At 34.0% G+C, this 17,756-nt stretch overlaps 1 long non-coding RNA gene across 1 annotated transcript; it reads left to right on the forward strand.

Moving 5' to 3' along the window:
- The first annotated feature begins 739 nt into the window (after positions 1-739).
- Positions 740-3,401, forward strand: LOC127977446 (uncharacterized). The gene is made up of 3 exons (XR_008158221.1): positions 740-931; positions 2,202-2,294; positions 2,389-3,401. It is a non-coding gene; the product is annotated as an uncharacterized LOC127977446 (long non-coding RNA).
- Positions 3,402-17,756: the final 14,355 nt, after the last annotated feature.

Below are 17,756 nucleotides of genomic sequence, written 5' to 3' on the forward strand. Positions count from 1 at the left end.
TTGTAAGAGACGAATTTCATGTTGGTGTGTGCAACGCACGCTTCCAGTGCCTCCCTATGGACGTCTGTGTTTTTTTTTTCACCATGCAAGCAGCAAAAAAGCACTACAGCGATTTGTTTGGTCAGACAGTTCATATATAATATTCACATTAATCGGGGATTAAACGTGGAGTTATGTTCTATATGCTAAATATGAGTGTATCTGCACAGCACCTATAACTGCGCTTTGTGTCTGCTGATTGCTGATCGAGATCTACGAGATGTATCAGTTCATTCAACTTATTCACGAATGAGAAGATCTCTCGATCTAGTTCAGTGAAGGGCTTATGGGTTCACTACATTCAACAAATCACATGCTCCGTCACATCTTGACTAACTCTTTGACAGGATGAAACAGTTCATAGAGCTGTTCACGAGCTGCGCATGCGCTGTTAATAGCGCCGAGCTCGCGTGCTGCTGTGGAGGGAAGAACTTCAGTGAACAAGAAATATGAGTCTAGTAGTAACGTATCTTCCGTGGGTAAAGAAATGTTACTTTATTTGCGGGCTGGGGCGGGCCAAATAATTTCATAAAAGCGGGACCCTCGGGCTGGACAAAAACCCGACCACCGCATCACTATCACTCAAAAAAATTAAACACGGCTGTTGTTGGTTCAGAGAATGTAAATAAATTCGAATTATTTAATACACTTAAGTTGTGCTTTAAAATTAAAATATTTCTTTTGACAAAATTAAAAAAAGTAATTTTCTAATTTACACAATTCACTTACGTTAAATGAATGAAATAAAGTTGTGTTGCTTCTGCAGTACCGCATGTTGATCAGCAGGTGGAGCTATATCTGCACATGCGCAGATAGAACGCACATGGTTCAATCTTCTCTTCTGATTGACGCCATTTTGTGCAGTTCGTTTTGTGTTCATGCGGAGACACAGGTAAGATACTTATTTTACTAACTTTATACTGAGATTTTCAAAGATTAGAATTGCGAATTACAGATTACATAAAATCTAGATGTATTTCACGTGTAATTGACATTGTTTTCACATAATTATTAGTCACTTTGCATTCCGTTTTTGTTCCTATGTAATATTTTCCACTTTTTTGCACTTTGAAATAATATAAATTATCCCATAAAAAGACAAATGACTTTTTTTTTTCAATTGCTAATTAGTAGCATTCTCCCCATTTGTGTAAATAGATAGTAGTGTGCAAATGAAGTAATTTTGTCCTTTGGCTTAGTACTAATCTACAATAATTGCTTTAAATAATGGTCTGTGGCATTTCTATTTGATGTCAAATGAAGATAAAAAACAGAAATAAACGCATCTAATGCATCTTAAATAAGATGGCATTTAGCTGAGTAAGCTTGTTGATTAGGTCATCCAAAACATTTACAGTAGTTGGCAGTTTTACATCTTTTATTTTCTAAAAATGTAAAATCATAAAAAAAAAAAAAAATTGGTGACTGATATCTTTTTCCTTTCACAGAGTTTTGGTGTTATGCCTCCTGAGTCCCTCAAGTGGCTGTGCAAAGATTGTGGCTCGTTTCACACATCCAGATCAAAGCTTTTAAAACACTTAAGGTTAGTACATAGACACCATAACCGCAGACAAGCATATCCATGTGTATATACTCACTGTCCATGCACTTTTAAAACATGGAATGCACTGCGGTCCCACTTATGCAGATCACATGGCAGTGAGAAGCAACCTCATAGGCAAAATATTAGTGAAACTACAATGATAAATTGCCATGTTTGTGCTGCCACTGACATTCCTTCAGTAAATGATTACTTTCTTCATATTAATAATCACTTGCGCAGTCATGAGACAGTAAGTTGTATGTTTAAGGATTGCTCATTTAAAACCAACGTGTATGGCACATTCAAATCACATAAAAGCCGAAAACACTGTCAGAGTTCGATGTCAGATTTTAAAGAAGGAATAGTGAAAACACAAGAGGAAAGTGGGGTATCTGAAGACAGTCTTTTGAACGAAGAAAATGATCCTTCTGAAGAAGGTGTTTTAGAGAGTATTGAATCTGAAATCTGAATCAAAAAAAAAAAAAAAAAGCTTTTCCATATTTTCCAGCAGCGTCAGTGTTGGGATTTATGCATCTACAATTAGAACAACTATTAGAACAGATATTGCAATTGTGAATAAGCAAACTGCTAATAATGGCTTCTTGGTCACACTTTTCAGGATGTCCCCATCGAAAAAAGACGTGAATGCATCCTAAAAGCCCTTGTTGTTTATGTGAATGAAGACCTCTCAAACCTTGTGAAGGAGTACATGGTAATTTAAGCCTGTTAAACATCTCTAATACTAATTCCTCCTTTCACCTGAATTTTAGGTAATTACATATTTTTGTATTACATTTTTTTTCTAGGACGTTGAACATGAAGCCCAAACCTCAATGCGCAACACCACCCTAGGAATCTATGTCATCAAACCTGAAAGGGGCACATGCCACAGACCCTTACCAAGATGTTGGCATCATCGTTGAAGGCATCAAAATACTTGAAAACCTGAACAATGTTGCCAATGCGTGTTCTATGATGCTTGGTCTAATTTAAACATTAAACTTTGCCTACCCGCAAGACTTGAGATACACATTTGAAACATTTTAAAAGCTTTTTATGGAGCTAGATGCCAACAAGCTGTCAAACAAGGTCCATGTCCTAAAAAATAAACTTCTTTTTTAAGTACTAACTTGAGGTAAGGTTCAAGAGGTGGCACTTATGTTTCCTCGATGTTACACTGTTGGCTTGTTACAGTACATTTGTTCCAAGACTGACCTTGTTACACTTTTCAGTATTGATCTCATTTTAAATAAGTGCTTTATTTTTTATCCCAATTGAATGGAGGCACAGACTGCAAGAGACACTTTTCACCCACTTCATTTCATTTATAGCAATGCTTTTTTTGTTGTTGTTTTTTTGTATGTGCTTTTAATAAGAAAACGGAAAGCAGTTTTAAAGATACAGATTTTGACCAAATAATTTGTGAAAGGTATGTTCTTGAATGCATTAAGTGCATTTACAGTGTATTTGATTTACTTAAAATAGTAGGAAAACATTGAGACAGTGTTTACTGAATTTTGCACATAATTCTTGTTAAAAAGGTGTAGAAGTATATTTCAGTTGCAATAATAGGAGAAAACAATGAGATATTGTTCACATTGTACAGATGTTGTACAAAATGCACTGACTGAATAAAGTAATTCAAACCAGAAAAAAATCATTTTTATTTTGGTTGAATGTAAAAAATATATATAATTCAGTTGAACTTAATTGAGTTAATAGTTTAAAATAGAAACAAGATTGTTAATCTGATTCAACTAAACAAAATTACATTACCTTTATATAAAAAACTTAAGTTTACTGAAATAGATAATGTTACTTAAACTCAACAGCACATAATTACGTGGAACCTGTTGACATAATAAACTTAATTAAATCCAACATATCATTTTTTTGAGTGTAGGCTGCATGTTCGAGCACAAGTGATACGGTGGCCGCCGGTCCACGACTGGTAGAAAAAGATGACGCTCACTAAAGCTCACTGGCTGAGTTTTCTCCTCTGAAAGAAAAGGGTGCACAACTGACAGAATACGTTACAATATCTGAGATATTGCTGCTAATTTTTTTTTTTTTATGGCATTATTTGAAAAATTTATATTATTTTTCTTTTGACATTTAATCTTCTGACTTAAGAAACAATGTTTAATATAATTGCTGTTCATATTTTTATTTAAAGTTCAGAATCTAGTAAATAAAAGTAATAAATTTATTACTCATGATAACTGAGATAATGCTAATAAATGTATCCTTTCTTTACCTTGAATGTCATTGCTCTATTTTATTTTAGCACAGCAATGATATTTGAGTGTATTTTCCCTTTTCAGGAAATTCAGGCAATTCTTGACTAGGTATCAGTATCGAAACAATAATTTTGGTATTGTGACAACACTAAGTGAGATTGTGAAACACAGCACAGCAGCATAATTGGCACAGCTGTGTTGAGATGATAGTAAGATGTGGGGTTCACCATCTGTAAATACATGATTGTTAGAACAGTTCGAATGAAGCTTTGTTTCATGTTTTGTTGACTTGTACGCATTGTACATGTATGCATTTATTGTGATGCTAACATTTATACATTCTTTTAATCATTTAGACATGTTTCTTGTTTTCAGTAAATAAATTATAAATATTTGATCCATTCATGTATTACCGTATTTTCCGGGAAATATAAGTCACACTTTTTTTCATAGTTTGGCTGGTCCTGCGACTAATTGTGAGGTGAGACTTATTTATCAACATAAATTTGACATGAACCAAGAAAAATAAACTAAGAGAAAACATTACTGTCTTCAGCCGCGAGAGCGATAGAGCGCCCTCTCGCGGCTGCAGATGGTAATGTTTTCTCTAGGTTCTTGGTTCCAAATAAATGCGACTTATAGTCCAGTGCGACTTATATGTTTTTTTTTTCCCTCATCATGACATATTTTGGGGCTGATTCGACTTCTACTTAGGTGCGACTTATAGTCTGAAAAATACGGTAATTGCTTTACTGAAAACTGATGTATTCACATCAACTGCATTAGTGTATATTCATGTATAGCTATTTCACGACAGAAAATATATTTTGCTTCTTTTACTAAAATGTAATTTTAAAGATTTTTTTAAATATATATAATTATTGGTTGGCATTTATCATTACTGCATTACAGTGGGGATCGAAAGTTTGGGCACCCCTTGCAGAATATGTGAAAATATGAGTAATTTTCAAAAAATAAGAGAAATCATACTAAATGCATGTTATTTTTTATTTAGTACTGTCCTGAGTAAGATATTATACATAAAGATATTAACATTTAGTCCACAAGACAAAAAAATTGCTGAAATTATTAAAATAACCCTACTCAAAAGTTTGGGAACCCTTGGTTCTAAGTACTGTGTTCTGTTACCTGATGATCCTCGACTGTTTTTCTGTTTTGTGATGGTTGTGCATGAGTCTCTTGTTTGTTCTGAACAGTTAAACTGAGCAGCGTTCTTCAGAAAAATCTTTAAGGTCCTGCAGATTCTTCAGTTTTCCAGCATCTTTGCATATTTGAACCCTTTCCAGCAGTGACTGTATTATTTTGAGATACATCTTTTCAGACTGAGGACATTTGAGGGACTCAAACACAACTATTTAAAAAGATTCAAACATTCACTGATGCTCACGAAGGAAACAAGATGCATTAAGAGCTGGGGGGTGAAAACTTTTGAACACGATGAAGATGGCCAAATTTTTCTTATTTTGTTGAAATATAATAGTTTTCCATTTAGTTCTGCCCTTCGTAAGCAACAGAAGATACTTGTATGTTTCCCGGTACACAAATTAAGTACAATTTACCTTGATCTTCAAATTCCAAAAGTTTTTTATGACAAGAAATTTATGACAAGAGTGCACGCTCAGAAATCTACATTACAAAAGGAGCTTTGACCTTTGTTTAAAAAAAAGACTTCCTCGTTGCCTTTTTCTCTATCACATTTTAGAAATCATCAGAAGTTATATATCACTTGAAAACATAAAATCTCAAAATTCATCCTTCAAAACCCATTTTAAAATCAGACATTGCATTACCATGTAAATGGCACATCAAAATCATGTAACAAAATGTTTTCAGTCATGAAATATAAAAATTTTGGTTTGTATCATGCACATTCAAGTCTATCTTCAAAAACGTGAGTGACAGTTATCAGGTTAAGGGTTATCTTAATTTTTGAGTAGTAAATACTTACATTTTTAGAGTATAAAATCAACAATCTTCTCCAAAGGTGAGATCTATGAGCAGCTGTTCAACGTGTGCAGACATTGCAGAGTCGCTGAGAGAAACTGTACTGGACTGTTGAGTTAGTGATGCTATGAGGTGGTAGTGCACCTGTACCTCATTTTTATTATTATTGCCAAACTTAATACATAAAAGATCATGGTAAGACGGTTGTATCTAAAATTAACAATCATAATGCCAGAACAGTAAATACAAATGTAACGTGTTCATCATAGTATGAGATACTATACAAGAAAAAAAAATATCACATAAAACAATTGAAAAAATAAGTATAATTTTGATAATAAAGATCATTTTGGGTTTCCTAATTCTATATAAAAAAATCACATTAGTGGATTTAAAAATATAAAACCTTAAATTAACAGTATTGGGTATACTACAATCTTCATTATCAAGATACTTACAAATACATTCATTAAACCTGTCAGTCATATCTTTTAAATTTTTACACTCATTTTAACTGTGTAGGTCACAAGATCAACATAGCGAATGATGATATCCAAATCGCATTAATGGTTCATACACAAATACACATTCAGGCTGTAGGCTGTACTCTTTTATCTCTCCTTAAATTAGTTCTTTTTGAAATTAAGTGCCTAATTAAAGGGTATTCGGTTTCGAACGCAGCCCTACAAAATATCATTTTGACATCTCGTGTGGTTCTGTGTGATTTGGACAACTTCAAATTACGCCTCTTTTGTCAAGTTACGCCCACTTTCAATTTACTGCCTTCTACAACCGTGTATACCGCAGCCACAAGGCCACGCCGTTAACTGCAAATCAGTTAACCCTGGTGCATTGTTCAAATTCACTACTCTTTCGTTATGTTCGGGATGAAAACATCCACTCGATTTGGGGGGAAAAACACATAAAATGACTTATTTTCAATATATAATTAATTGTGGCTGAAAAAAAAAAAAAAAAAAAAACCTTTTTATAACAGTCTTGGGTATGTCAAAGATTAGTAACAAGATTGGCTTTGATGCAATTTTAGTTTTTGTGCAGCATTAGATTAAATTTTTTTCTCCCTCATTTACTGTTCATAGCTGTTTTTGCCCCATTGATTAGATTAGATTAGATTCAACTTTATTGTCACTGCACATGTAAGGTACAAGGCAACTAAATGCAGTTAGCATCCTACCAGAAGTCCAATAAGCAGTTAGTACAGAATATACAAGGTCTACAATATGTACAATAACTATACAAATAAGTATTATGAACATAATTTACAGATTTTAAATAACATTAGCATGATATACAGATAGGTGTGCTATGAACATACAATACAGGTGGATTATGTAAAAGTAAATGACAGTAAAGTGCATGGAAAATATTTCAGTGTGCAAATGGATTATTCAGTGTTCCTGGATGAACAGACAGTAGTGCAAGTAATAACAAGTAACCTTTTTTTTTTTTTTTTTGCTTGTTGTAAATAAATTAATAAATCAGTCAGATGTAGTGTTGAAGAGGGGGAGGAGTCTGTGTGTGTGGTGTGGGGGGTGTTGAGGGGTGTCAGAGGGCAGAGTTCAGCAAGGAGACAGCTTTAGAGAAAAAGCTGTTCCTGAGTCTCCCGGAGGGCAGGAGGTTAAACAGTCCATGGTCAGGGTGAGAGGAGTCCTTGAAAATGCTGCGAGCTCATTGTAGACAGCGTTTCCTCTGGATGTCCTTAAGATCAGGAAGTGGTGTCTCTGTGATGCGTTGGGCAGTTTTCATTGACTTCCATTATAACTACATTTTTTGATTGCAACGCAATGAGACCATATAATCATGAATGCATTCTTGATTGTTTGTGGTTTTCCCTTTTGGGAAGAGGTAAAATTTGTTATTTTTACAGTTGATCACTAGGTGGGACCATTAACCCTTTAGATAGGCCTGTGCAAAAAAGGATAAGTTTATGGCTTGTATATGGAGTTATATGGAGTATAACAGCAAATAATAGTGTTTGTGTGTGTGTGTGTGTGATTCTTAACTGTTGGTGGTTTTCCCTGCCGGGAAGAGGTAACATTTGTTATTTTTACAGTTGATCACTAGGTGGGACCATTAACCCTTTATATAGGCATGTGCAAAAAAAGCTTAGTTTCTGACTTGTATATGAAGTTATATGGAGTATAACAGCATATTATATTGTGTGTGTATGTGTGTGTGTGAGAAAGAGAGAGAGTGTGACTTGTACCAAAGTTTTAGAAATGATTATGCAGCTTGACCCCTCCAGCGAGCTGCAGCTTATTTGAAGTTGGTATTGTATTTTGGTTCATAATACATTATGTTCATAAATTTGATGCAAAGTAGATTTTTTTTTACAGAATTCTAAGGTTTTAAACTGGCTTTACTATCAAGAAAAGATGAGCATTCACACATAGGCCATCCGTACTTTTCACCATCAAAAGCCAGCAGGTGCATAAACACATTTCTTTTTTTTATTGTTTACTCCATGTAGTTCTGAGAGCTTAGGTGCATATTTGGATTTTTTCAGATACATCAAGGTATGTGCACAAAGGTCTCTCTCACACTCTCTTTTTCTCCCTCTCACAAATACACACACACACACTATAATTTGATGTTATACTCCATATAAATCCATTTACAAGCCAGAAACTAAGCTTTTTTTTTTTGGCACATGCCTATCTAAAGGGTTAATGGTCCCACCTAGTGATCAACTGTTAATAAAATAACAAATGTTACCTCTTCCCAACAGGGAAAACCACCAACAATCAAAAATGCATGATTATATGATGTCATGGCTTTGAAATCAAAAAATGTTGTTATAATGGAAGTCAATGGGGCAAAAACAGCCACGAACAGTAAATGAGGGAGAAAAAAATAAAATCTAATGCTGCACAAAAACTAATAGCATACTGTATTGTGTGTATGTGTGTGTGTGTGTGTGTGTGTGTGTGTGAGAGAGAAAGAGAGAGAGAGTGTGTGTGAGAGAGACCTTTGCGCACTTACCTTGATGTATTTCAGAAAATCAAAATGTACACCTCAGCTCTCAGAACTACATGGAGTAAACATAAGTGTATTTATGCACCTGCTGTCTTTTAATGGTGGTGAAATTATTCGATTGTTAGTTCGTGATGTAAGAAGCGCTGTTTCCGGGTCCAGGCCTCAACTCACTTCACTTGAGAATATGACCTCAGCAGCCATTTATGAGAATTGTTTATTCATATTGATAATTTAAGCTAAACGCTTTCAAACTTATGATATACACTACAGTCTCCAAGCTCACAGCGTCCCAAACACAAATAATTTTTACATATTTTTTTTATATTTATATTTTCATTATCTGGCTTTCTGGGACTTCGGTATGGAGTTAAAGGTTAAGATTATAACTTTTTCACTAGTATTCTATTACAATGTGAGTTTATATTAGCACCTTTTGTTGTTTTCTCGTGGTAACTGATAGAGCGTTTGGACACGGAAGTGCTGCTACATGACGTCGGACTTAACAAGCGAATAGACTAAACAAAAGTTTGTGGATTTAAACACTTGCATGCCATCGTGCTGGTAATTTAATGGTGAGAAGAGCAGCAAGCAACACGAGAAAAGGCTTGACTTATCCCTTAAGAAAATTAACCATGGTTTTACTACAAATAAAACCAAAAAAACATGGTTACTGTAGTTAAACCATGGTAACCACAAATTAACTATGGTTTTGCTATATTAACCATAGTTTAACCATGGTATTTGTAGTAAATCTGTGGTTTTACAAATGGCAGTCAATACGCCAAAAAACCATGGGTTACTACAGTTTTACTATAATAAAACCATGGTTATTTTTCGTAAGGGATACCAAAGTTTTAGAAATTATTATGTAGCTTGATCCCACCAGCGAGCTGCAGCTTATTTGAAGTTGGTATTGCATTTTGGTTCATAATACATTATGTTCATGAATTTGATGCAAAGGAGATTTTTTTTTACAGGATTTTATGGTATTAAACTGGCTTTACTATCAAGAAAAGATAAGCATTCACACATAGGCCATCAGCAAAAACAGCCACGGACAGTAAATGAGGGAGAAAAAAATAAAATCTAATGCTGCACAAAAACTAACAATGCATCAAAGCCAATCTTGTTGCTAACCTTTGACATGCCCAAGACTGTAATAAAAGGTAAAAAAAAAAAAAATATCCAGTCCACAATCACTTTTTATATTGAAAATATGTAATTGTGTGTGTGTTTTTTTCCCCAAATCAGTGACATAATTTATGAACTTGGTAATTAAAGAGTTAAAATTTTGGATTTTTATTTTTTTTACATTTGGTAGTTTTGATGAGGACTGAGGTTGATTAATGGATTTATGCAAAAATTATCTGATACATTTTTACAGCAGTTTAATTTAGTGGATGTTTTCATCCACAAACATAACGAAGGGGTAGTGAATTTGCCCAAAGTGTACCGTTGAGTTTTTAAATAAATTCTAAGCATTTTCCCAAAATATGGATCAAAATAAGATTTGTCACCAAAAATCATTCCATTAGCTCAAACACAGAGAAAGTTGTGGCCAAAATAAGACTCAACTTTACCCCCCATTGGCCAAAAACCACCTCAACAACGCATAAGGGTTAAAGTCATTCATGAAACTACCACCAGGTGGCGCAAGGGGACGGTTTGCAAACTGACTCCAATTATATTTTGTTTTGTAAACGGAGATCAAATAACAATAAATAAATAAATAAATAAATAAATAAACATTATAATACAACATTATAACAACATTATAAAATTAATTTTACATTTATTTTTAGAAAGTTAATTTCAAAACATGAGCCTAATGCAAAAAGTAATTTACACAAAGGCTCTTACTGCATGTTATGGTTATTAAATATGTATTATGAGATTTCCTTATGTTGTATTATGCGCTTTCATTTCGATCTATAGGCTAAAGAAAGTTTTTGAATGAAAAATCCTGACCTTGGCCATTGGTCCACTGTACAAGCATACATATCAATGTGTACAAGACTGCACAGTCATGAGACTTTATTCGTGTTACAATTTTCTTTGACTCACACCATAAAAATAAATAAAAAATAATAATAATAATATTAATAATAATAATAATAAAAAGTTGATAAGAATAAGTTGTAAGAAAATAAGTTGTGAGAAATCAAGAATAATTGGATAAACCTGTGACATGTAAAACTATTTTTGTCATGGCTTTGAAATCAAAAAATGTTGTTATAATGGAAGTCAATGGGGCAAAAACAGCCACGAACAGTAAATGAGGGAGAAAAAAATAAAATCTAATGCTGCACAAAAACTAATAGCATACTGTATTGTGTGTATGTGTGTGTGTGTGTGTGTGTGTGTGTGTGAGAGAGAAAGAGAGAGAGAGTGTGTGTGAGAGAGACCTTTGCGCACTTACCTTGATGTATTTCAGAAAATCAAAATGTACACCTCAGCTCTCAGAACTACATGGAGTAAACATAAGTGTATTTATGCACCTGCTGTCTTTTAATGGTGGTGAAATTATTCGATTGTTAGTTCGTGATGTAAGAAGCGCTGTTTCCGGGTCCAGGCCTCAACTCACTTCACTTGAGAATATGACCTCAGCAGCCATTTATGAGAATTGTTTATTCATATTGATAATTTAAGCTAAACGCTTTCAAACTTATGATATACACTACAGTCTCCAAGCTCACAGCGTCCCAAACACAAATAATTTTTACATATTTTTTTATATTTATATTTTCATTATCTGGCTTTCTGGGACTTCGGTATGGAGTTAAAGGTTAAGATTATAACTTTTTCACTAGTATTCTATTACAATGTGAGTTTATATTAGCACCTTTTGTTGTTTTCTCGTGGTAACTGATAGAGCGTTTGGACACGGAAGTGCTGCTACATGACGTCGGACTTAACAAGCGAATAGACTAAACAAAAGTTTGTGGATTTAAACACTTGCATGCCATCGTGCTGGTAATTTAATGGTGAGAAGAGCAGCAAGCAACACGAGAAAAGGCTTGACTTATCCCTTAAGAAAATTAACCATGGTTTTACTACAAATAAAACCAAAAAAACATGGTTACTGTAGTTAAACCATGGTAACCACAAATTAACTATGGTTTTGCTATATTAACCATAGTTTAACCATGGTATTTGTAGTAAATCTGTGGTTTTACAAATGGCAGTCAATACGCCAAAAAACCATGGGTTACTACAGTTTTACTATAATAAAACCATGGTTATTTTTCGTAAGGGATACCAAAGTTTTAGAAATTATTATGTAGCTTGATCCCACCAGCGAGCTGCAGCTTATTTGAAGTTGGTATTGCATTTTGGTTCATAATACATTATGTTCATGAATTTGATGCAAAGGAGATTTTTTTTACAGGATTTTATGGTATTAAACTGGCTTTACTATCAAGAAAAGATAAGCATTCACACATAGGCCATCCGTACTTTTCACCATCAAAAGGCAGCAGGTGCATAAACACACTTCTTTTTTTATTGTTTACTCCATGTAGTTCTGAGAGCTTAGGTGCATATTTTGATTTTTTCAGATACATCAAGGTATGTGCACGAAGGTCTCTCTCACACTCTCTTTTTCTCTCTCTCACAAATACACACACACTATAATTTGATGTTATACTCCATATAAATCCATTTACAAGCCAGAAACTAAGCTTTTTTTTTGGCACATGCCTATCTAAAGGGTTAATGGTCCCACCTAGTGATCAACTGTTAAAAAAATAACAAATGTTACCTCTTCCCAACAGGGAAAACCACCAACAATCAAAAATGCCTGATTATATGTTGTCATGGCTTTGAAATCAAAAAATGTTGTTATAATGGAAGCCAATATGGCAAAAACAGCCACGGACAGTAAATGAGGGAGAAAAAAATAAAATCTAATGCTGCACAAAAACTAACAATGCATCAAAGCCAATCTTTTTGCTAACCTTTGACATGCCCAAGACTGTAATAAAAGGTAAAAAAAAAAAAATATCCAGTCCACAATCACTTTTTATATTGAAAATATGTAATTGTGTGTGTGTTTTTTTTTTCCCCAAATCAGTGACATAATTTATGAACTTGGTAATTAAAGAGTTAAAATTTTGGATTTTTATTTTTTTTACATTTGGTAGTTTTGATCAGGACTGAGGTTGATTAATGGATTTATGCAAAAATTATCTGATACATTTTTACAGCAGTTTAATTTAGTGGATGTTTTCATCCACAAACATAACGAAGGGGTAGTGAATTTGCCCAAAGTGTACCGTTGAGTTTTTAAATAAATTCTAAGCATTTTCCCAAAATATGGATCAAAATAAGATTTGTCACCAAAAATCATTCCATTAGCTCAAACACAGAGAAAGTTGTGGCCAAAATAAGACTCAACTTTACCCCCCATTGGCCAAAAACCACCTCAACAACGCATAAGGGTTAAAGTCATTCATGAAACTACCACCAGGTGGCGCAATATGGAAGGCATTTTCTGCCAAATTTAAATAAATAAATTAAATGATTAAAATGAAAATTAAAACCAGATTAACGATTTCATTACAGAAAACTGTACGCAAAATATGTGACAAAATTGAGAATTAAATTAAATGATTTCATTTTCACAGTGACATCCCTGTCAAATTGAAACATAAAATGCAATTGGTGATTTCACATTTGATTTTCAATACAGTCTCGAGGCAAGACTGCCAATATTAAAATGAAAAGTCAAACGTGAAAAATAAACTACAAATACAGTTTTTAAAAAGCTGTTTATTAACGCTCACGCAATAATGGTGACACAATTCAAATTTAAATGTAAATTTTACTTTTCATTTTAACTCCTCTTTTATTTCACAGTTTTCATTTTCGTTTTCATTTTCAAAGACAACCTGCATGCAAATTCTATGTTAATGAGTGGGTGTGGCTCAATTACGCTGTTACGTGGATGGGCTAAAATGGCGGTTATGGCCAGTATAGCAGCAGAATTAAACCAGCTAGCAAACATTTCGGATGATGATGACTTAATTTTGCTACGAGTTGAATCTATCTTGGATACACTTGGACATTTTGCAGCCGTCACAAACTCCGATGTCGATCCTCGAGTTATAAATAGTCTTAGTGAGGTTGTGCAGTGCCTTCAGACATCAGATTTTCCGGGGAGTCACGTCGGCCCGGGCCGTCCAAGGTATGACATCCCATTAGAGACGCTAAGGATGCATCTTCTAAATGGTTTTACTGCTCAAGAGATCGCGAACTTATTCGGAGCGAGCGAGAGAACCATCAGACGGAGGATGAAACAGCATCATTTGAGGTAAGAGAAAGTTAACTAAGTTGTGATCTCGGGCAGCTTTCACCATGTTGCCCGTGTATTTACAATTCTATTTTTTAACAGACTGGATAAGTTAACGTACGTCACTTTCAACGATTATTAACATCGAAAATTCAGTTTTTTTCTCTCCATGTAAACATATATTTTTTTCTCTATTTGTAATTTAATGGTCTAGACTGGTTTAAGTGGTTGAGCTGGACCAACACCCAACCAGGGCTGTTTCCCAAAAACATTGTAAGCCTAAGTAGATAATTTTAAATATACCTCTTTTTTTATAATAATCTAAAGCTTTTTCACTACTTTTGTTCAATATAAATGAACATTTTATTAATTTGTTTTAATAATTAGGCAAAATCAAAGGCATTCTTCATTCTGAAGTTACACCATAGGGGTTACAGATTTACAGAAGCCTATGTAGTTGCAGTGACCAGGGTTAATATCTTCTATCATTTCATCTAGGGTTTCTGATCTGTATTCAACTATAAGTGATGCAGAACTTGACAGCACCATTGAGGAAATACAGAGGATGTATCCAAACTCAGGGTACAGAATAATTCATGGTCATCTTCAAGCAAGAGGTCTCCATGTTCAAAGTAAGTCCAGCACACTAAGCTTAATATTTTTATCATTCACATTTAAGAGAATAGTACCAGTATTTGGTGTTGAAAAATAAATGTTATTTTCAGCTGGCTATTTTGTCATTTAGTATTTGCTGTTGAGGTATGATTTCTGTTTAGATCATATTTTTACAGTTACATGTACATTTAACTTTAATTCTTTTCTATACAATTTAAAGCATGTTGAATTTAACTTGTGTTACAGGTCTGGTTAAAATACATTTACAAAGTTGATTCTAAATAAAATAAATACAATTTGAATACAGAACTATTAAGTGAATCAAAAAAAAAAATAAAATAAAAAAAAATCTAATCAATATTTTTATCTTCCCCCTTTCCCCAAGCTTCAAGAGTCAGAGAATCTGTCAGAAGAGTAGATCCTCATGGAACATTGATGCGAGCGATGTCAATGCGAACCATAAGGCGACGTCAGTACACCGTGCCTTTTCCCAATGCTATGTGGCATATTGATGGCAATCATAAACTCATCAGGTACTTGCGTTACAATGAAAACTGTAAGAATCAGAATGTAAGCAATGGTGTTCACTCAATTTTTAGGGGTACAAAGACTGTAAAATAAATAACTATCACGAACACATCATATCCATTCACAGGCACTGAAAAACTAAATTGAGCATTACTGCAGACTTCATAAACAAAAAATGTTAAAATTGTTGTAATGTGATTAAAATCTGCCTTCGCTTAGGCACACATAACTTGATGGGACAAACAAGTCCTAGTAAAAATTTTTTTTTTAGTCTACATGCAAGACCAACACCCAGTACCGGTATTTGATGCGACACACTACTCGTATGCATGAAAATTGTTTTGATGATTTCATTAAATTATGGGAAATTTATATGTAATAATATTGATCAACTGTAACACCGATGTGAAATATAATGGCTAGTGTTAACTGTAATTGGCAATTTCAGGTGATGTGAACATGTCCACATATTTCAAATCTGATGTTTGGGCAATGAACTTGTTTTTCTAATATTCTTGTTTATTCTGTAGATGGAGATTGGTGATTCATGGTGGAATCGATGGTTTCAGCCGACTAATAGTTTATCTTTCTGTGTCTCCAAATAACCGAGCATCCACTGTGCTCAGCAACTTCATATCTGCTGTTAATCAGTATGGTATCCCATCAAGAGTCCGATCTGACAAAGGTGGGGAGAATATAGCAGTTGCTGAGTACATGGTGGCACACAGAGGAGAAAACAGGAATTCTCATATTACAGGAAGGAGTGTACACAACCAGAGGTAAATATTTAATAGGTTAAATGGTATAAAACACCAGACTGAATGATTCCCATAATTTTTGTCTCGTATCTTAACTCCTTCCCCAACAGAATCGAGAGGCTTTGGAGAGATGTGTATGAACATGTTTTAAGCATGTTCTATCACATCTTCTACAACATGGAGACAGAGGGAGTACTCAATCCAGATTCTGAGATTGACATTTTTGCTCTTCACTGGAGTTTTTTGCCTCAACTGGAGAGGCATCTTGCCTTCTTTAAAGATGCCTGGAACAACCACCGCATCAGAACTGCTGGGAACCAGTCACCTGTCCAGCTTTGGTTAAGACACCGTGCTAACAATACTGATGACCCCATTCAAGTAAGACATCAGACATATATATACATCAGATTATGTATGTATATTATGGTGTACGTGTATATATATGTGTGTATATATATATATTATTATTATTTTACCCTTAAAGGGATTTTAATGTTCACTTTAAAATGAAAATTGTCACCATAAACTCACCCTCATGTTGTTTCAAACCTGTATGAATTTCTTTCTTCTGCTGAACAGGAAGATATTTTGAAGAATGTTGGTAACCAGTGACTTCCATAGTATATTTTTTTTCCCCTCTACTATAGAAGTCAATGGGACCAGTTAACTGTTTGGTTACTGACATTCTTCAAAATATCTTCCTGTTCAGCAGAAGAAATTCATACAGGTTTGAAACAACATGAGGGTGAGTTTATGATGACAGAATTTTCATTTTAAAGTGAACTCCCTTTAAACGTGCACAAGTGACTGTTGATTACTGCTGAAAACACTTGTGATATTTGAAATCGACATTCTTATTGCTGATTACCTATGAACGTGTCTTGTTGCAATGTCTGATTGGTCAGATCAATTTTTTTCCTACTATTTATACAACCAGGACTATGTGCAAACATTTTTTTTTCGGCTCACACAGAGTAGACCTCTATCAAATTTGTTTGTTTCTTAGAAATCATATACTACATCTTTTAATTCTTAAGCCATTTTCATCGTCATAACTACTTTTTTTTTTTTTTTTTTTTTCTCTGTCCACCAACAATATGACTGATTTTCAATTACCACAGGTGGATGAAAATTATGGGATCGACTGGGATGGACCCCCAAGTCACGATAATGATGGAGTACAAATTCCAGAAGTAGCTCTACCTCGACAACTAACTGAAGAGGAATTGGGTAGTCTGCCGAATCCTAATGTGCCGTTTTCAGATGCCATTGACACATACTACAACACAATCACTAAAATTCACCAATTATTGGACATTTTGTAAATTACAGTATTTTATAGCATTCAAGATGTTGGTATAAACTCTCCAGCCAGTTTATTGTACATTGATTCAATAAACCTAACAAAACACTGCATTTTATTAAATCTGAATAAAATACTTTTATTTGTCTGACATTTCAGAGTGACTGTTGAACAAAACAGTAATATGTAATATAAAAATTACTCTTTCAAACTAAGGTGCAAAACTGTTTTTTTTTTCTTTTATCAGCAAACACGCACCACTAGTTACAGCCAAAAAAAAAAGCAAACCTGCGGTTTTATCTGTGACCTTTAGATAGTGTAACTTTAAGGGTGAACTATAACTTTAACTCTAAAAGTTACTTAAACTGAAGTTACATATTAGTACACAGAACGATAATTACACCAAACCAAACCCACTCTCTGTGGATGACACAGCAGCTTGAAGGTCCTTATGGAAACTCTCATAAGTGCTATACTT

Source organism: Carassius gibelio, chromosome B18 (genome assembly GCF_023724105.1).
Source record: "Carassius gibelio isolate Cgi1373 ecotype wild population from Czech Republic chromosome B18, carGib1.2-hapl.c, whole genome shotgun sequence".
In the NCBI taxonomy this organism is placed as follows: domain Eukaryota; kingdom Metazoa; phylum Chordata; class Actinopteri; order Cypriniformes; family Cyprinidae; genus Carassius; species Carassius gibelio.